The sequence below is a fragment of the Cibotium barometz genome, chromosome 60 (genome assembly GCF_041138505.1).
Source record: "Cibotium barometz isolate CiBa-2024 chromosome 60, ASM4113850v1, whole genome shotgun sequence".
Taxonomy (NCBI): domain Eukaryota; kingdom Viridiplantae; phylum Streptophyta; class Polypodiopsida; order Cyatheales; family Cibotiaceae; genus Cibotium; species Cibotium barometz.
In genome coordinates this window covers 8,825,654-8,847,583 of record NC_141105.1, presented here as the reverse complement: position 1 = coordinate 8,847,583, position 21,930 = coordinate 8,825,654, and positions in this window count along the sequence as shown.

Genomic DNA, 21,930 nt, shown 5'->3' with positions numbered 1-21,930 from the left:
TGTTACGTGGATCTGGCCTTATATTATTTTAATGGGCTCCAAAAGGGTCCATTTGGAGCCTGAATTTTCCATAATGCTCTATTGTTTGAAAAACTTTTGGATATGAGTCTTATAAGCTATTTTAAAAATCCATCCGGTTGGATGATAAGCTAATTTACCCATTTTACAAAATCTTCATGGAGTATTTTTATTGTGCTTAATGAAGAAAGACTTTTCCTCTCTTTAGATAAATTAAGATAGCCATGTTCTCACTCCTATCATTGGTACTCATGTAATCCAATCCTTAACTATGACTCTACCATGTCTTATGATAATTCTTAGTAAGGGTCCTTTGTATATGTGAGCAAGCCATGCATGTGTAAAAGCCCAGACACATAAGTTCTTGAGTGGTCTATTATGAGTCATAATTAATTTAGGACATTTCAAAGTAGGTAATCTCAACCATAATGTGTGCTATAAGGCATAAATGGATCGAGCCTATGACAAAAGAAGCTAGTCATATATAGTTGGCTATCATGCATATCTAGTAAACTAAGAAATCTCTAAGTAAACTATTATCGAATGTGTGCAAAGTTTAATGAAATAATAAAGTTCGTCGTCTAAATCATCACTACTAGACATAGGGGGATTAGCAACACCCTTCTAGTGAGATTAAGAGCTATTTTTTATGGAACATCACTTAGAGATATCTCTATTTGTGTATTTGAGGTGCCTTTTTTAAACTCTCCCTATCTCTTCTTTTAGATATAGGACCCATATTTGAAACTTAGAAGTGCCCATAGGTGTAACCATATATTTTTTCGGCTCATAGATTGCATTCCTAATTATTGACTCATATAACAATTTCTTTTGTTAACTTATAGCTTGCATTCCTAATTGTATTCCCATGCCTGTGTGCCTCCAAACATCACTAATATTTGCCTTTAACCAGGGAATCCTTGGTATTCGTACATGACATTCTTCTATTTTTGAGTTTTATGCCAATTGCTTTTATTTCTCTTTTTTGATCTTGAAATTATGGGGCCCACTCTGATAAAAATGATCCATGTTACATGGATCTGGCCTTATATTATTTTAATGGGCTCCAAAAGGGTCCATTTGGAGCCTGAATTTTCCATAATGCTCTATTGTTTGAAAAACTTTTGGATATGAGTCTTATAAGCTATTTTAAAAATCCATCCGGTTGGATGATAAGCGAATTTACCCATTTTCCAAACTCTTCATGGAGTATTTTTATTGTGCTTAATTAAGAAAGACTTTTCCTCTCTTTAGATAAATTAAGATAGCCATGTTGTCACTCCTATCATTGGTACTCATGTAATCCAATCCTTAACTATGACTCTACCATGTCTTATGATAATTCTTAGTAAGGGTCCTTTGTATATGTGAGCAAGCCATGCATGTGTAAAAGCCCAGACACATAAGTTCTTGAGTGGTCTATTATGAGTCATAATTAATTTAGGACATTTCAAAGTAGGTAATCTCAACCATAATGTGTGCTATAAGGCATAAATGGATCGAGCCTATGACAAAAGAAGCTAGTCATATATAGTTGGCTATCATGCATATCTAGTAAACTAAGAAATCTCTAAGTAAACTATTATTGAATGTGTGCAAATTTTAATGAAATAATAAAGTTCGTCGTCTAAATCATCACTACTAGACATAGGGGGATTAGCAACACCCTTCTAGTGAGATTAAGAGCTATTTTTTATGGAACATCACTTAGAGATATCTCTATTTGTGTATTTGAGCTGCCTTTTTTAAACTCTCCCTATCTCTTCTTTTAGATATAGGACCCATATTTGAAACTTAGAAGTACCCATAGGTGTAACCATATATTTTTTCGGCTCATAGATTGCATTCCTAATTATTGGCTCATATAACAATTTCTTTTGTTAACTTATAGCTTGCATTCCTAATTGTATTCCCATGCCTGTGTGCCTCCAAACATCACTAATATTTGCCTTTAACAAAAGAATCCTTCTCTCCCATCCCCAATAAAAGGCATAAAGCTTGCCATGTCATAATGTGGGATAAGATTTTTAAATGCAATGGATCATCAAACCAAAGATCCACATTCTATTTCCCCTCTGGTGGAAGCATTTGAGGAGTGGATGAATAACTTGTTGCAACTATATTCTTTAATTCTTTAAGAGATGCATATTCACACGGAACATAACTATGTAAGTCCTCTTTGCTTCTGGAAGCATAATGATGTCTTCCAATGGAGCCATAAGAGTTGCCAGGATAAAAGTGTTCAAAAGTAGATAAGGTAATATATTACAGGAGCTATAATAAGGAAAATAGCATTTTAAAAGGTTTATCGAGGGCATAGTATTATTATAGAGACATTTTAGACATGAAAAATGAGGGAAAAATAAACTTGGGATAGCTTTGATCTTAAGTTATATTTGGTAGGGCATGATACTAGGTAAGGTAAGCCTAGTTATATATGATCTCCTTTGAAGGTGGGCATCCCAAAAGTGAAAGAGCCAAAAGACTTGGGCTCTAAAAAATATCCCAAAATGTCTTTTCTAGGTGTGATCCTTTTGTCCAGGTCCATCGTACACACTGAACCTCTAAAAGGGATCCCAAAAATGAATTCTTTTTAGGTTGGCTCCTTTTATCTAGGTCTAGCATGAGAAGAATGGGAGGGAGATGATGAGCTTGAGCTCCTTGTGGAAGAAAAGAAACACACATAAGTAGACAAGTACACAAGAGAGATGGATACACTACAAGAGAGGGCCCTACTAGCGGTGTTTATTTGCAGTGTTTTAGCGGCACATTTTACGTTACGTTGCTATAAGTGCCGTTATTAGCACCGTTGAGAGGAACTCGATAAGCGCCACTATTAACGCCATTATTAGCACCATGCTAGTTAAACACCCTATAAGCATCGCTACAGTGGCACTGTAAAAACATTGCTGCATCCTCCATGATTGTCCACCATGTATTTCTTTTGCAACATTTTGATCTTGAAATATAAGTTTAGATCAAGGAACGACTTGTATTACATACCACCAATTACGATCTCTTTGGATCGGATGAAACACAACCTAAAAGAAAGAACCACAAAATATTTATAAGAAAATATATACAATGCCTTCCTTCTATGTATAGATTCATCAAAATTGAAAATCAAGTGTAAACTTGTTCACAATGTTGTGGTAGAATGTACGTGTCTCTTAAATCTTGCCATAATTTAATTGAGTCAATTATTGCAAAAAATCTGCTCCTTGGATGCTTCTTGACGGTTGCTTCAGTATCTCTATATACCACTTTGAACCACTTAACATCAAAGATGAACACTTTGAAAGCTCTAAATCCAATCTCTAAGATGTCTTGAATTGTTCCACAATATTCAAGTTTCTCTGCTATAATATTATTATTTCTTCTACTAGCTCGACTTTCTTGGTCAAAACTTGCCATTACACCACAATCATATGTGATTCTCTTGGATTCCACACATTAAGTATAAAAATGCCGACCTTCTGTGTGGAACTGGCAGGCGATCATGTTTTTCACATGATTTCTCGTTACTCATGTCAGCATTCTCACCACATTGCATAATGCACTTTATACTGCAATCCAATTAAAATATAGCTTATATGTAAGAAATTTAGTATTCAACATTAAGACCATATAAGGGATTTTGGGAAAATCCCAATTTTCATTTTGCAAGATCAAAAAATGGGGGCACGATGATTTTTTTAATGTTTTATCAATGTGATATCATTGGAAAGCTCTTGAAGAGTAGGTTCTAAATCCACATTCTTCGACAACTTTCAAATTGGTATGATCAAGATACACCAAAAGTTAGATTGAAAAGAAAATACCCAAAGTAATGGGATTTTTTCAAACTCCCTAATATAGTCTTCATTATATATCTTAGCAAAACATCTTTACTTACATGGTAGTTGCATCCCGTTGCATACTCCCATTCTTCTCTTATAATCTCCTCTCTCTTCCTTTCGGCTTAGTCTAGGGCATCTCTAAGCCATTCAATCTTCCAATTTTAGGTTGGGTCCTTTAGGTTAGGTGGGTATGCCATGTGCCTTTGTGTTGATCTCTTAAATGCTCCTCTTCTCTTTCTTACATCTTCATATTTCTCAATCCACTTTTTTGTCATACAGAAGTGTTAAGAAGACAAAATGTAATGCGATTATTTTTGTGCATGGACTCATCCATCTTTCGAATGTGTCCTTTTCCATGTGGCACATGTGACACCATTCGTTCATACTTCTGGTTATGCATGGATCTAGGCATAGATGGATCAATCTGTTTCAAATATTCAGAGATGTATATGAGGGATTCTTGCACCAACCATCCCTCTGCCATCCTTCCTTCTGGCCTTACCCTTTGCCTCACAAATCCCTTCAAGGTTTTCATGAAGCGTTCAAGAAAGAACATCCATCGGCTACTATGAACAACGTCACATATAGCCACCTCATTCACCAAATGTACTAGAAGGTGCAATTGAGTTGTGAGTATGCTTCTTGGAAAGCTTTCTTCCCTCATACACACCACCTCAATCGACTCAACTCGAGTATTCTCAATGGAATAATGTGGATGAATCTCCTTTGACACTATTCACCTATTCAACAAAGGAATAAATGATAAATTAAAGAATAATAAATAATTTCAAAGCTATATGTTATACTAAATGCACAAATCTATAGTTTTGATTAAAACTCACCTCACCAATTCACCTAATTTATAGATGGCATTTCGAGCTTTCTCTTCTCCCCGCAGCCGCCAATTGATATTAGAAGTATGTACTAGTGCAATCAATTTTTGAAAATAATAAAAGGTCAATATAGAGTCCACACAACATAAACCAAGGAGTGCCCAAAAATAGATATAGTTATGTACATACCTGCATTATCTTGTGCCAATCATGTGATTTGAGACCATATAATTGATGCTTGCCCTTGTTTTTTGTTATTGTAAATGCACCCTTTAATGAGTGCACGGTTGTTTTTTGTTATTGTAAATGCACCCTTTAATGAGTGCACGGTTGGAGTACGAAAAGATGAAATTATTTGATTCTTGACATTCTTTTTCTCTTGCCTTGTCAACCTCCATGGTGCCTTTGATAAAACCACCTTGTCATTGACTACTCTTGGCCATGCATTTTCCATGCATCTGATTTCGGCTAGGTCATCCCTTATTGCATGGGTGTCTTTTTTATCAATTAGATGGTCCCAAATCATTGATGTCTGTAATGATAGAGAGAGAAAGAAAGAGAATGCTCATGATGGAGTACCACAAGCACTCAAAGGAGTACCACCATAGCCATAGAAGCATAGAGCTCCAAGGAAATATGATTTGATTAGTCAAAAAAGTGATTAATGTCCCTAGTTACAATATTCACTTATATACTTGCCCACCTTTTTAGACGCATTAATGTTGGGCCTCATACTTGCCTGACCATATCCATGCCCATGAGCCTCTCCTTATGTACAAACTCAAGCCCCTTTTATTACAAACCATCTCCACCCCCAAAGGTTTCGTCCTCGAAACCATGTATGGACTGTTGGAATTCTTCTTGACTTCCCTCATGAATGTGGAAGTACATTTGTGTTGCAATTTCAAAAATGTCTTACACAAGAGAACTCCACATAGAGCTGTCCACTTATTTGATATACATATGGACTACCCTCTATGATATCCATAAGCCTGCGGAGTCTTGTTGAACTTGATTGATGTGAGTAGTGAAGTATACCAATGACTATGGCTATCCATACAATAAATTTACAGCAATGGCATCCTTCATATCATCATCCAAATCCATGCAAATAGCTATCTAAAGACAGGTCCAAACAGCTATACCACTTCATCCACTTTGATTCATGGCTTGTAGAAGCTCTAGATGGTCTTTCATGAAGCCTTCGGACTGCTAAGAAGCTTCCTCATTAGGCAAGCCTCTCCACTTCACAAGGTACTCAACAATAGACCTATTAGGAAGGTGTCTTTCCCTCATTCCAATCACCTTCTCCTGCCACATATTGAATCATTCCCACTTCATCCATTGGAGGTAATTCATCAATCACTTCCAATTGAGGTCCCACATACTTCTTCAAATGTGACACATGAAACACATTGTGGATCCTTTTGATAGAAGGTAACAACAACTACTTCACCATTTCTTCTCAAAACCTTATACAGTCCATAAAAGCGATGAGCAAGCTTTGTATTGGTGTCTCCCTTCAAAGAAGCATACCTTGCCTTACGGATTCTTAGGAATACATAATCCCCTTCCTTGAACTCCACATGCTTCCGTGATTATTCGGCATATTGCTTCATTTGGTATTGTGTCTTAGTCATGTTATCCTTGCACCTTTGCAATATTATACACATCTTCTCAATCTCCTCTTTGGCTTGACGATTCACCTTTTTCTCATTGAATGCAATGGAAGGTACATGCACCTTATACCCATACATGCCCTCAAATGGAGACATACCAATACTCATGTGATATGTATTATTATGGTAAAATTCAGCTAAGTGCAGCCATTTATCCCATGAAGATTGGGTGTCATAACAATAGTGTCTCAAATATATTTCGAGCCACTTGTTCACCCTCTCGGTTTGGCCATCCGGATGCAGATGATAGGCTGTACTTGGAGAGTGAGTGTAGTCCCCATGGAATCAAAGACACTCTTCCAAAAATGGCTCATGAACTTGACATCCCTATCACTCACCACTTGCTTAGGCATTCCATGCAACCTAAACACATGCTCCATAAATTGTTGAGCCACCATTGAAGTTGTATATTGCATCTTTGTGGGTATGAAATGAGCTGCCTTTGTTAATCTATCCACTACCACATAGATGCTATTCCACCCTTGCTTACTAGTGGACAGCCTGGTAAAATGAAATACATGGCTATGTGGGTCCACTTTCCTTCCGGAATAGGTAATGGTTGCAACAATCCTCCTGGAAATTGATTTGGATCCTTGTTTTGTTGGAAAGCAAACACTTTTGCACATAGTCATGCACATCCTTCCAAAGTCCTTTCCAAAAGAAACTCTTTCGTATCTTATCATAGGTCTTGAACACTCCCAAATGACCCACCATTGGTAAAGAGTGCATCTCTTGTAGGATTTTCAGCTTGAAGGATGAATGAGGAACCAAATAGACCTTTCCTTTGTACCAAAGCAACCCATTGCACACCTCAAAATGTGGATATTCATCACATAACCCTTGTTGTAATTTTTGAAACATTGGACCAACCATGTCATCCACCAAATACTCCTCTTGTGTATCTCATGAATCCAATCATTATGAACCTCCAAAATAGCATGTATAGTGCAAGCCCACATCCTAGAAAGTGCATCCGCCACAACATTATCCTTTCCCGCCCTGTAAGAAATCTCGAAATCATAACTTTGCAAGGTAGCAAGCCATCTCTTTTGCTTGGGAGAAAGGTTTTGTTGGGTGAGGAAAAATTGGAGTACTCGTCCTTATATTTCGAGCCACTTGTTCACTCTCTCGGTTTGGCCATCCGTTGTTGCAGATGATAGGCTGTACTTGGAGTGAGTGTAGTCCCCATGGAATCAAAGACACTCTTCCAAAAATGGCTCATGAACTTGACATCCCTATCACTCACCACTTGCTTAGGCATTCCATGCAACCTAAACACATGCTCCATAAATTGTTGAGCCACCATAGAAGTTGTATATTGCGTCTTTGTGGGTATGAAATGAGCCGCCTCTCTTAATCTATCCACTACCACATAGATGCTATTCCACCCTTGCTTAGTAGTGGATAGCCTGGTAAAATGAAATACATGGCTATGTGGGTCCACTTTCCTTCCGGAATAGGTAATGGTTGCAACAATCCTCCTGGAAATTGATTTGGATCCTTGTTTTGTTGGAAAGCAAACACTTTTGCACATAGTCATGCACATCCTTCCAAAGTCCTTTCCAAAAGAAACTCTTTCGTATCTTATCATAGGTCTTGAACACTCCCAAATGACCCGCCATTAGTGAAGAGTGCATATCTTGTAGGATTTTCAGCTTGAAGGATGAGTGAGGAACCAAATAGACCTTTCCTTTGTACCAAAGCAACCCATTGCGCACCTCAAAATGTGGATATTCATCACATAACCCTTGTTGTAATTTCTGAAACATTGGACCAGCCATGTCATCCACCAAATACTCCTCTTGTGTATCTCATGAATCCAATCATAATGCACCTCCAAAATAGCATGTATAGTGCAAGCCCACATCCTAGAAAGTGCATCTGCCACAACATTATCCTTTCTCACAGTGTAAGAGATCTCGAAATCATAATTTTGCAAGGTAACAAGCCATCTCTTTTGCTTGGGAGAAAGGTTTTGTTGGGTGAGGAAAAATTGGAGTACTCGATGATTGGTCCTTACTTTGAAATGCCCACCATACAAATAGTGATGCCACTTCTTTTACGGCATGCAAAATGGCCAACATTTCTTGATCATAAACATGAAGCTCCCTCTCCTTCTCGGTGAGCTTTCTATTCTCATAAGCAACTAGCCCATGTTCTTGATATATCACGGCACTAATTCCTCTTCCACTTGCATTAGCCCGTATAGTGAAAGGCTTAGAAAAATCAGGGCAAACCAATATTGGAGATGAAATGAGTGCTTGCTTGAGCTCTTGAAAGCTCTTATCGGCCACCACGGCATCCTAAAAAAATGCTTCCTTCTTAAGCCTATTAGTAAGTGGGGCTGCCATGTGAGCATAATGGTGTATGAACCTCCTATAAAAGGATGATAATCCCAAAAATACCCTTAGTTGAGTAGTGTTGGATGGTGTAGGCCACTCTTTCACACATTTTACCTTCTTGTTTGGGATCCATCTTAATACCATTATTGCTCACAATGTGACCCAAGTATTCCACTTCTTGTGACATAAAGATGCACTTGCTTTGCTTGGCAAACAACTTGTGCTCTCTCAATACCTTCAACACTTGCTCCACATGCATCAAGTGCTCTTCCCTTGACTTGCTATACACAAGTATGTCATCAAAGAAGACAAAAACTGATTTGTAGAGGAATGGCTTCAAAACTTTATTCATGAGAGCTTGAAATATGGCCGGGGAATTTGATAATCCAAAAAGCATAACCATGAATTGAAATAGACCCCGTTTAGTCTGGAATGCTGCCTTAAACTCATCACTATCTTTTATCCTTATTTGATGATACCCTGACTTGAGATATATCTTGGAGAAGTCTTTTGCGCCTTTTTCAACCTTCGAAAGCCTATAAGGAGGCTTATTGACTGGTTTTGCATCCTTCTTAAGCTCTATGGCATGGACAACTTCTCTAGTAGGTGGCAAGCATTTAGGTGCCTCTCAATCACATCTTTGTACTCTTACAACAAGGCATCCATCTCTTTATCATGTATTTGCAACCCATCTCTTTATCATGTATTTGCAACCCATTGTCCTCTTCTTGAGACGAGGGAGTTATAGCATGTAAACATGCCATAAACTCTTCATCTCTCTCTTCATTTGCTTCATGGACAGCATGGCTGCAAATTCCATCAAAGCATAGCTCTTTGTCTTCATGCATAAACCACATTTTCATGTGCTTCAAATCGATTGAGAACCTGCCCAAATGTGCAACCAATCGCATACAAGAACCACATCAATGGGACCCATATCAAGCACAATCAAACGGGCATCATAGGCATAATTGGAAGACAAAGAAATCCTTGTTCACTTTTAGAGCATTCATTATCTCTGTTGGGCATAGTTTCAAAGAATTTATTGATTTAGAGTTTACAAAACTATGTGTGCTCCTCGAATCAAGAAGTATATGAATGGATCTGCCCCTAATCTTCCCCACAAGCCTCAAAGTGTTGGAACCTTTGCATCCCGCTTTAGCTTCTTGTGAAATGGCACAAAGCATGGCTGTCCTTTCTTTTGTTTCAACTTCTAGCCAATCCTCTCCACCCAGATCAAATGGAAACTCTTGAGAAGGGTCAAGAGTAAGCTCTTCTATCACCTCATTTGCACAATCTTGAAATTCAGCCTTATCCACATAATCCAGTGGTTCCTCTTCATCTTTAACCACCTTAAAGATCATGTTAGCTCTCACCTCCTTTGCCTTGCAAACCTTTTTATGCTTGGGACTCCATTTCTCATTGCAAAGGAAGCAAACCCCTTTCTTCCTCTTCTCCTCCATCTTCGCTTGTGATAATTGCTTAATCACTTTGCCTTGAAGGGAAGAAGATTTAGCATCACTCTTGATATGAGAGGAGGTTTGGCCGAAGAACCACTCCATTTCACATTCCTTGGCTGTCCATACACAATAGGATATTGTTGTATGGAAGTAGAAGTTGGAGTAGTGAAGCTTGCACGAGGTACATAAGGTGTTGAAGAGGTAGAAGTTGGCCATTTTATTGCATTTGGACTAAAAGTAGATGGATTAGTTGATCCCGCATTCCATATATTTGCAACACCTCCTTATACTTAGATTCAAAGACCTCCGCATAATACACGGCATCTTGCAAAGTTTGAGGTCTTTGAGTCTTAACATCAGCTCCAAGTGAGGATTACAATCCATGTATGTACTTCACCATTTTGTTATACTCATTCATTCCTTCAACAAACATGGAAATCTTCCTAAATTGGTTGCTATATTCCTTGACGGAACTTCCCTTTTGCTCCAAGTCATACCATTGTCCCACCAATTGAGCCCGTTCCAATGGAGATGTGAAGTTTTGAAACATGGCATACTTGAATGCCTCCCAAGTGTCAAAATGCAAACCCTCATGTTGAGTAGACCACCACCATAAATGGGCATAATCTTCCAAATGCAACACCACAAATTGTACTTTGTCTTCTTCCTCATGGGACCGGGATACAATGCAAAGTACACTGTCCATCTTGCTAGTCCATTCCTCCAATTCCTTGGTGGTTGTGTTTTGAACTTGGGAAGTGTAATCTTGTCTTTCACATCTTTGGCTCCTCTTGGTGATTCCAATGTAGAATGTCTGTGGGTATTGTGTGGTATATCCCATCTCCCACTAACATTGTAAACACCCCTTGAAGAGCCTTCCATGGGATCCAAAACTATGGGCTGCTTTCCAAACTTAGAACCCAAAACATGCCCACTTTGATGGTCTCTTGAAGGCATATTTGACTTTCCTTGCATACCACCAAGATTCCCATGTGAATTTGGTGCATGATCAGACCTGTCCACACCCCTTTGTACACCTAAAATCTGGTCTTCAAGAGTTGCAAACCTTTCATCCAACTTGTCCACCATTTGATGCATCAACTTGGCATTCTCATTGCCTTGACACACAATCTCACTACTAATGTTGAGCACCTCTTTTTGGGCATCCCTTTGAGCATCCTTGATTGCATCGGTGAGAGAAATCCTTAACATATCCAAAGTAATTTTTCCCAATGAGATTTGATCATGTTCACTAGTGTGCACCGGCATTCCTTCATTCACTATTTGCCCACTAATGTCATGTAGAGGTACCCTTTCTTATTGCATTGCCCTTGAACTTTTCCCATGTTCAACAATGGAATATGGATTCTCACCTAATGGCGCATCCCCACATGTACCATGTCATTCATGAACCACTTCATTGGCATCATCATGAGCTTGGTTGTCTTCCACGGGCACTTGTGCTTGAGATCTCGATGGCCTTTCTCGGTTTCCCATGCTATCAAGTGGTTAGTATAGCAAACGACAACCAAATTGGGAGTTCTTTAGTTTTCCACATTCACCTTGACGAGAGGAACACTCCTATCACCCTGAATCACCACTTTGGGCACCTATATATCTCTCTTTTTTGACTTTTAGAGTTGAAAGTCAACTATGTGAGGTTGACCATCCAATGGTGACGGAATTGGAACTTGTTGGCTCATCTGGAAGCCCTTAGGTAGTGCTCTTAGGCTATGTAAACACCCTCAATTCAGTCCGCATTGTTTTTGACCCTCAATTCAGTCCACACTGTTTTTGACTGAATTAGGGTTTTCAGTCTGAGACCAAACTATCCCCTTTGCACCCTGAGATGGTGTCTGAAATCAACCACTTGATGGCTTGTTAGGTTTGCCTTAAGACACCCTTTTAAGGCTTCCAAAGATCCTTGAGATATCTTGAACGGATTGGGATTGAATTGCACAATTGTACACACTGTAGAGTGTAGGAAAATCATAAAAATTTTGCCATAATCTTCCCGCAATTTGGACCAAATCTCAATCAAAATCCATAAGCACTTACCTAATGTCCAATCATGATATAATGCCCCAAGTAATCATCACTATTAAAAGCATACACTTGCTCATGCAACTCTTATGCTTCGACCACTATCAAGTATCCATGGCATGCTCAATCAAGTGACATTTGGCTTCCATAGCCTCAGCATGCTTGCAATAAAGTCAAGTGTGTGTCGAAGGAGCGCTTTATGCTTGCTGATCTCCCGGCCAAGCCTTCCCACCCTCATACCTAGTCCGAATCTAGGCACAAGTTGAGCTCAAGTCTTTACATCCAAGTACCTAATCCCCCCCCTTGCCGCTTTTCCAAAAGCACTCACGATAAGGAGAGTTCATGCCATGCTCCCCCCCAAGCCTCTCCTCCAATGCCCGAGGTACCCTCACAAAGCATACTAGATACTAGTAATTGAAGTGAGAGTACAAGTGAGGTGTATGTGGATGTAGCTTCAAAAAGATAAGGTAGGAGCACTTACAATGTGTTTAGCATGACTCATGCTATTTTCATTTTATCCATTACAAAGACATATACTCATGCTTTCCCCCAATCATCCAAAGTAGCTCTGATACACCAAATGACCACAAAAACAACATCCAAATAGCATCCAGCATCATGTGAATCACAAGGCAAATGAACTATAAGGATTAGCTTCTTCAAGTTGGAATTCCCAAGATCAATGCAATCATTGGCTCATGTAGACACATGCATGTGCTTGCTTTAGGCTAGTATTTGGCAACAATATGGAACTACACCTCATTGTTTTCATGTATATCACTTCAGTCCTTTGCCTTTACTCCATAGTCCTCATTAATGAGCAAGCTATCAACCAAATGGCAAGTAGAAGTTCCAATGGCTCAATTATGCTTGCTTAATGCTTAAGCAAAAGCTTGCTTAATGCTAAGCAAGAGCTCATGTAATGCATTCCAAAATCACCTCAATGGTAGATATAATGGCCATGCAAAAACTTCCAAATATCATGGGCATACCACCATTTCATGTAGCATGCAAATGTTTGGAACATTGGCAATCAAAAAATTCAATCCATGGTGTTCAAATAGCTTGAAGAGAAGTTTCAAAAGGCTTGAAATCATAGTGTTCAAAGAGCTGAAAATGCCATCATACAATGCCTTTATCAATGGCATAAACAACATCACTACCTATGCATAGTTGTTTGAGTATTAAAGACTTGAAGGAGATCATCATGATCATGCTAATTTGCAGCTTGAAGGATGCCTCTCTTCACGGCAACAACTGACATCCATGCACATTAAAACGCAGCCATTGAGGTCCTTTGAGCTTACGCTTGGTTACACTTATGCTAAGCTTAAGCAAGCTTAGGCTTGCTCCCCACAACCCCTCAATCGAACGAAACGACATAAAAAATAGTCCTTGAACAGCACGCATAAATCTACGATTCTCCATGGGAAAGAAAACACGTAGCACAAATTGTAGAGCTCATTTGAAAGATCATGATCTGCTTCATCAAAACCTTAAAACAATGTTGATCAATGGCAAGAGGATGAAACCCTATTCCCTGAGAATCAAACATGTGGAGAGGAAGGAAAAATCATAAACATTTTGGATTAGTTCACTAATCATGATTATTTTAAAAATTTTCCAATTTTGGTCCTGTCCCTCAAATTTTGGAGCGACTGCCCCAATTGTTAGTCCACAATGACTCAGAGCCCCCCAAAACATTAATCAATTCAAAAATTAATGAGATTTCCAGCATTCCACACTCCCCATGCCCCATTTCTTGATCAAGAAATCACTCAAAATCAAGAAAATCAAGAAAATTTCCAAAAAGAAACTCCAAGAAGATCAAGAAAATGCAAAAAATTTAGAAAATTTCAAAAAAATTGGATCAAAGACAAGTCTCTGATACCACTGTAATGATAAAGAGAGAAAGAAAGTGAATGCACTCATGATGGAGCACCACATGCACTCAAGGGAGTACCACCATAGCCATAGAAGCATAGAGCTCCAAGAAAATATGATTTGATTAGTTAAAAACTGATTAATACCCCTAATTACAATATTCACTTATATACTTGCCCACCTTTTCACACTCATTAATGTTGGGCCTCATACTTGTCCAGCCATATCCATGCCCATGATCCTCTCCTTATGTACAAACTCAAGCCCCTTTCATTACAATGTCACATTCTTAAAAATGTGCATTGGATCTAAAAGATGATTTATTTTTAACTCTGTCCACCTATGGTAGATGATAGAAGATTGAGTACCTTTTCATGCTTGCGAGTGCTGTGGAGGTGCTGTGATGGGAGTCACCCTCCATCTCTCATCCCACTCTCCATCTCTCCACCTTCTCTCCAATGGCATCGTAGTAGGAGGCGAATGTTACATGGTCTCCCACTCCGCACCTCTCAAATCACAATCGATTTTACCTCTGATGGAGCATAATTTGGGTGGTTTGGAGGAAGAAATTGATGATGTTCATTATACACTACTTTCTTTAGTACATGTGCTTGTTTAGAAACAAGTGATGAACCGCAAATTGGACACTCAACATTACATATGGCAAACCACGAGTTTACATTTCAAGGTATAAGTTTATATACTAACCGAGGGATTGGCTTGCAATATCAAGTTGGCTGGCATTGGTTCAAACGATCCCCATTTTCTAATATGCTTCAATGTCACGACGTTCACATACACAAACATTCTTGCATCTTACACATGAACAAGGGAGTCTTCTTTGCAACCACTCTAGATCTCCAATTAATGGTGACCCATCATGATACGAACTAGTAGAAGACATGTACTGGGGCACAAAAAGTGTGCAATTAAAAAACTGAATATGAATATATGCACTTAATTTAGCAGTGTTAATGGTATATGCATATGCTTGATCTCTGGAATTTACCTAGCATCGCTATAAGAAATGCTATAAGTGTCCTTAAAGTATCACTAAGCATCTTTTTTAGCAACGCTAAGAAAAATAACTTTTCGTGCCTGTGGCGCCCCTGATGCCTATCTTTCTCTCCCCCAAAAAATTGACTCCAATACTTTCCTTGAGTTCCTGCACCGACTCCTCCCTTCTATCAAGCTAGCTCCCCTCACATGCATTTGTACTCTTTATATTCCCTTTCTTCTTCCCCTTCCCCTTCCCCTTCCTCTTCAGGAGACTCTTTTTCTTCATCACCAAATGGCTATGGTGTAAGCTCTTGAAGGCATTTTTCTCTTATGTTTTATTCTAATGCATTTGTTTATGGCTCTTCTTCTTCTTCCCCTGAATCCTCCTTCTCCTTCCCCTTCCCCTTCCTCTTGCTATTTCTCTTTCTTTTCCTATCCATCACTCTACAAGTGATGGTGTGACCTAATGATTAGGATTTGCTTCTATGATGCTTAACCTAATGATTGATAAGAAACATAAAGAGATTAAGATTAATGTATAGAGTACTAACCTTCTCCTTTTGCTTCTTCTCCTTCTTATTTTTATGTCTATGCTTAATGTGTATTGGTCTTTTGTTTGTTTCTTGTGTTTGGTAGGTAGAGTTCATTAAATGTGTTACTAATCACTCTTTTACCTTTTTATGTTGTGTGTTGGTCGTGCACTAATCATCTCTTTTAGTTAGACAATATAGAGGTAAGCTTTCTTTTGCTTGTATTCTTCAGGGTTTTTTATCTATGCATTAAGCTTTTAGGATTTTGTATTACTAATTACTTTGTTTAATCTATGTTTTGTAGGTCCTCTAATCCTTTCCTTCAATTTCACCAGAAAGAGGTAAGCCCTCTAATGATTTATGCTTTTCATCTACCTATTATTGCACCCTTGGGTGCCAGGGTTTAGGATTAGCTTAGCTTAAGTTTAATGCATAGATTAATCTCTATGCATAAAGCTTAAAAGCTTAATGCATGCATTAAGCTATATGCATACATCTTAATGCATAGATTAATCTCTATGCATAGAGCTTAATCTATGCATTAAGCTCTATGCATAGATTAAGCTCTATATGCATAGAGCTTAATGCATGTATTAAGCTCTATGCATAGGGATTAATGAATGCATTAAGGGGTGGTTGCAAGATGAGGTTATCTAGTTTCGTTTAGTGGGCGCCCTTGGGTTTAGCCTGAAAACAAGCATTTTTTCAAGAAGAATAGCCAATCTTTCCTAGTTAGCCAAGGAGTTTCACTTCAAGGTCTTCCAATGAAACATCATATGCAAAGTTGGGCGCCTAGAACTATAATCTGATTGAATATCCAATAATTGCAAATTCTCTTTTCTTTGGGGACCAAAATTATATGCAGGCCCTGTCTCGAAGGTTTGGACAGGTACACTGAATGTGAGTAAATTACCTATAACTTTTACATTATTACCCATATGATGTTCCCACTTTGCATATCACAAATTCAAATAACATAGAGCTTAACTTGATTTATCGAGTAATTTTTTATGTGTTCTACTATTTTCTATATTATTTAAAATGCATTAGAATTGTTAAAAGACATACTATTTTATCCTCCCACCACATCTACCATTTAAAATGCTCAATTTGTATAGATCTAGTGATGATTAGATTGGAAAAGATTAGTAGAATGTGGGTTTAAGGTAAAATTACAAATCTAACGGTTGGATTTTTATAGATTTACTTTGAAAAATTTATTATGACTGTTAGAGCCCCATTAAATCAAATGTAATTTAATTCTAGAAAATCAAATATTAAATCTTTCAATCTAAAAAATCTAGGGATCAATATACTTGTTGCTATGAATTTACTAACAAAAAATTAGCTTAGTTTGAGTATGGGAAGGTCCATTTTCAATCCTCCCAAGTGAAAATTCCCATATTGTGTCCACTCTCCCCTTTTCAAGTCTAAAACCAATCCTAGTTAGGTTTGGAAATCTAGGCTTGGTAAACTTCAAAGCCTAGATATCATGCCATGTGTGAGGCTTGGGTAGGCATAAATCTTATATATGCATGCGACTTTATGTCCACATCAACTTCGAGAGGATCCACATAAGCACCTTGCTACCTCACCTTGCCAACTCCACTCTCCATGTCAACATGGTCAACCTAGATGACTCCCCACCTCATCATCCTAGTCATCATTAATGCCACATCTTCTTGCTACCTTTGCATACCACCTAGCACTTGGTGACATGGCATGCCACATCTTCTTGCTACCTTTGCATACCACCTAGCACTTGGTGACATGGCATGCCACATCATGGAATTGCCACATCAGCCATAATAGTGCCACATGTCAAGAAAATACCACGTGTCATGCACGCATGTGACATGTGGCACCTCCTTCCCACCTTCCCATTTTTTTCAAAAACATATTTTAGAAAAAGTTAGTATATTTTTAGTATTTTTAAAAAAAAGAGAAATAAAATATTAAATTTTAAATGATATATATATATATATAACTTATTAATATAAAAGAATTTAAAATCACTAATTTTAAAGGATTATATTTAGAATTAGATAAATAATATTATTTTTAAAGTTCATGTTATTTAATTTAAAATTTTTAAATTTTTAAATTTAATATTTCTTGAAAATATTTTATGTGTAGGATAAACCTTTGAATAAAATTTAAAAAAATTACATTATATAAGAAAATATAGTTATATAATTATACAATAAAAGATATATTTATATATCTAATAATGATAAATATTTTGACTTGTAAATATTTATTATTAATAATATTGATAATAAATATTATATAATAATGATATTAATAATAATGTTATATTCTCAGTTCGTGGCATCATATCTGAGTTTGTGACCCATGAGATCATTCTAGAGCATTTGAGAGCTAGAGAGGGTGCTCTTGACTAGATCTCTATCTTGATAGTGACTAAACTTAGACTAGTTGGGTTAGCTCACTTACATTGTACTTACATTTATTGGCAGTGACTAACCTTAGAATAGCTGGGGTACCTCATTTTCATTATGCCTCGATCTTTTGAGTCAGTGACTAAACCCAGAGTGGTTGGATTAGCTCACATTCTGATGTCCTTAGTTGATGTTTTTATCATTATGAGTTTTTTCATTATTGAGAGGATCATTGCATTTTAGTTGATGTTCATGGATTTTAGATTTTTATAACACTTTGGCTATCATATTGTTTGTTGAAAATCCCCATACCATCATACTCAAACATGCTCAGATGATGGTGACCAAACTTTGCAAGCAAGTGGGAGGGATCCACCCCCACATGCTCGCAACGTTTGGTCACCATCGGAGCATGTTTGGGTAGAGTGGCATGGGGAAGAACGGGATTTTCCATGGCCTCTTAAGCACCAAGAGCCTTCAAAAATCCGCACTGGGCGCTAATTGCTAATCCAAACATGCTCCGATGGTGACGGAACTTTGTAAGCATGTAGGGGGGACCCACCCCCCGCATGCTCGCAAAGTTTGGTCACCATCGGAGCATTTTTGGATACGATGGCATGGGAAAGAGCGGGATTTTCTACGGCCTCTCAAGCACCAAGAGACTTGAAAAATCCGCACTGGGCACACTAATTACTAATCCAAACATACTCCGATAGTGACCGAACTTTGAAAGCATGTGGGAGGGACACACCCCCACATGCTTGCAAAGTTTGGTCACCATCGGAGCATGTTTGGGTACGATGGCATAGGGAAGAGCGGTATTTTCTATGGCCTCTCAAGCACCAAAAGACTTGAACAATCCGCCACTGGACGATAATTGCTAATCCAAACATGCTCCAATGGTGACCGAACTTTGCAAGCATGTGGGAGGGACCACCCCCACATGCTCGCAGAGTTTGGTCATGATCGGAACATGTTTGGGTATGATGGCATGGGAAAGAGGGATTTTCCATGGCCTCTCAAGTATGAAGAGACTTGAAAAATCCACACTGGGCGCTAATTGCTAATCAAAACATGCTCCAATGGTGACCAAACTTTGCAAGAATGTGGGGGGAATCCACCCCCATGTGCTCATCACAAAGTTTGGTCACCAAATAGAGCATGTTTGGTTATGATAGCATGGGGAAGATCCATGGCCTCTCAAGTATGAAGAGACTTGAAAAATTTGCACTGGGCGCTAATTGCTAATCCAAAAATATTTTGATGGTGACCAAACTTTGCAAGCATATGGGGGGGATCCACCCCCACGTGCTCGCAAAGTTTGGTCACTATCAAAGCATGTTTGGGTATAGTGGCATGGGGAAGAGCGGGATTTTCCATGGCCTCTCAAGTATGAAGAGACTTGAAAAATCTGCAATGGGCACTAATTGCTAATCCAAACATGCTCCTATGGTGACCAAAATTTGCATGTGGGAGAGATCCACCCCCACGTGCTCGCAAAGTTTAGTCACCATAGGAGCATGTTTGGATATAGTGGCATGAGGAAGAGCGGGATTTTCCATGTCCTTTCAAGCACCAAGAGACTAAAAAAATCCACACTAGGCGCTAATTGCTAATCCAAACATTCTCCGATGGTGACCGAAATTTACAATCATGTGTGGGGGACCCACTCCCACACATGCTCGCAAAGTTTGGTCACCATCAGAGCATGTTTAGGTATGATGGCATGGGGAAGAGCGGGATTTTCTATGGCCTCTCAAGCACCAAGAGACTTGAAAAATCCGCACTGGGCGGTGCTAATTTCTAATCCAAACATGCTCCGATGGTGACCGAACTTTGCAAGAATGTGGGGGGGACCCACTCCCACATGCTCGCAAAGTTTGGTCACCCCATTGGAGCATGTTTAGGTACGATGACATGGGCAAGAGCGGGATTTTCTATGGCCTCTCCAGTATGAAGAGACTTGAAAAATCTGCACTGGGCACTAATTGCTAATCCAAACATGCTCCGATGGTGACCAAAATTTGTAAGATTGTGGGGGGGACTCACCCCCTCCTCACCCCCACATGCTCGCAGAGTTTGGTCACCATCGGAACATGTTTGGGTATGATGGCATGGGGAAGAGCGAGATTTTCCATGGCCTCTCAAGGATGAAGAGACTTGAAAAATCTGCACTGGGCAACTAATTGCTAATGCAAACATGCTCCGATGGTGAGAGAACTTTGCAAGCATGTGAGGGGGACCCACCCCCACATGCTCGCAAAGTTCGGTCAGGATCGGAACATGGTGGGTATGATGGCATGGGGAAGAGCGGGATTTTCCATGGCCTCTCAAGTACCAAGAGACTTGAAAAATCTACACTGGGCGCTAATTGATAATCCAAACATTCTCCGATGGGAACTAAACTTTGCAAGAATGTGGGGGGGGGACCCACCCCCACATGCACACAAATTTTGGTCACCATCGGAGCATGTTTGGGTACGATGGCATGGGGAAGAGCGGGATTTTCTATGGCCTCTCAAGTAATTGCTAATCTAAAAATGCTCCGATGGTGACCAAACTTTGCAAGAATGTGGGAGGGACCCACCCCCATGTGCTCGAAAAGTTTGGTTACCATTGGAGCATATTTAAGTACGATGGTATGGGGAAGAGCAAGATTTTCTATGGCCTCTCAAGCACCAAGAGACTTGAAAAATCCACACTGGGCACTAATTGCTAATCCAAAAAAGCTATGATGGTGACCGAACTTTGTAAGCATGTGGGAGGGAACCACCCCCACATGCTCGCAGAGTTTTTTCACCATCCGAACATGTTTGGGTACGATGGCATGGGGAAGAGCGAGATTTTTCATGGCCTCTCAAGTACGAAGAGACTTGAAAAATCCACACTAGGCGCTAATTGCTAATCCAACAATGCTCCGATGGTGACCAAACTTTGCGAGCATGTGGGGGGGTCCCACCCCCACATGCTCACAAAGTGTGGTCACCCCATCGGAGCATGTTTGGGTATGATGGCATGATGGCATGGGGAAGAGCGAGATTTTCCATGGCCTCTCAAGTATGAAGAGACTTGAAAAATCTGCACTGGGCTCTAATTACTAATCCAAAAATGCTCTGATGATGACCAAACATTGCAAGAATGTGGGAGGGATCCACCCCCACATGCTCGCAAAGTTTGGTCACCATCGAGCATGTTTGGGTACGATAGCATGGGGAAGAGAGGGTATTTCCATGGCCTCTCAAGTATGAAGAGACTTGAAAAATCTACACTGGGCGCTAATTGCTAATATAAATATACTCCGATGGTGACCAAAATTTGCAAGCTACCCCCACGTGCTCGCAAATTTTGGTCACCGTCGAAGCATGTTTGAGTACAGTGTAGTGGCATGGGGAAGAACGGGATTTTCCATGGTCTCTCAAGCACCAAGAGACTTGAAAACTCAGTACTGGGAGCTAATTGCTAATCTAAACATGCTCAGATGGTGACCGAACTTTGCAAACATGTGAAGGGGACCCACCCCCATATGCTTGCAAAGTTTGGTCACCATTGGAGCATGTTTGGGTACGATGGCATGGGGAAAAGCGAGATTTTCTATGGCCTTTCAAGCACCAAGAGACTTGAAAAATTCGCACTGGGCGCTAATTTTTAATCCAAACATGCTCCGATGGTGACCAAACTTTTCAAGCATGTGGGGGGGACCCACCCCCCATGCTCGCAAAGTTTGGTCACCATCGGAGCATGTTTGGGTACGATCTCATGGAGAAGAGCGGGATTTTCTATGGCCTCTCAAGCTTCAAGAGACCTGAAAAATCCACAGTGGGAATTAATTGCTAATCCAAACAAGCTCCAATAGTGACCGAACTTTGCAAGCATTTGGGAGGGACCCACCTCCATGTGCTCG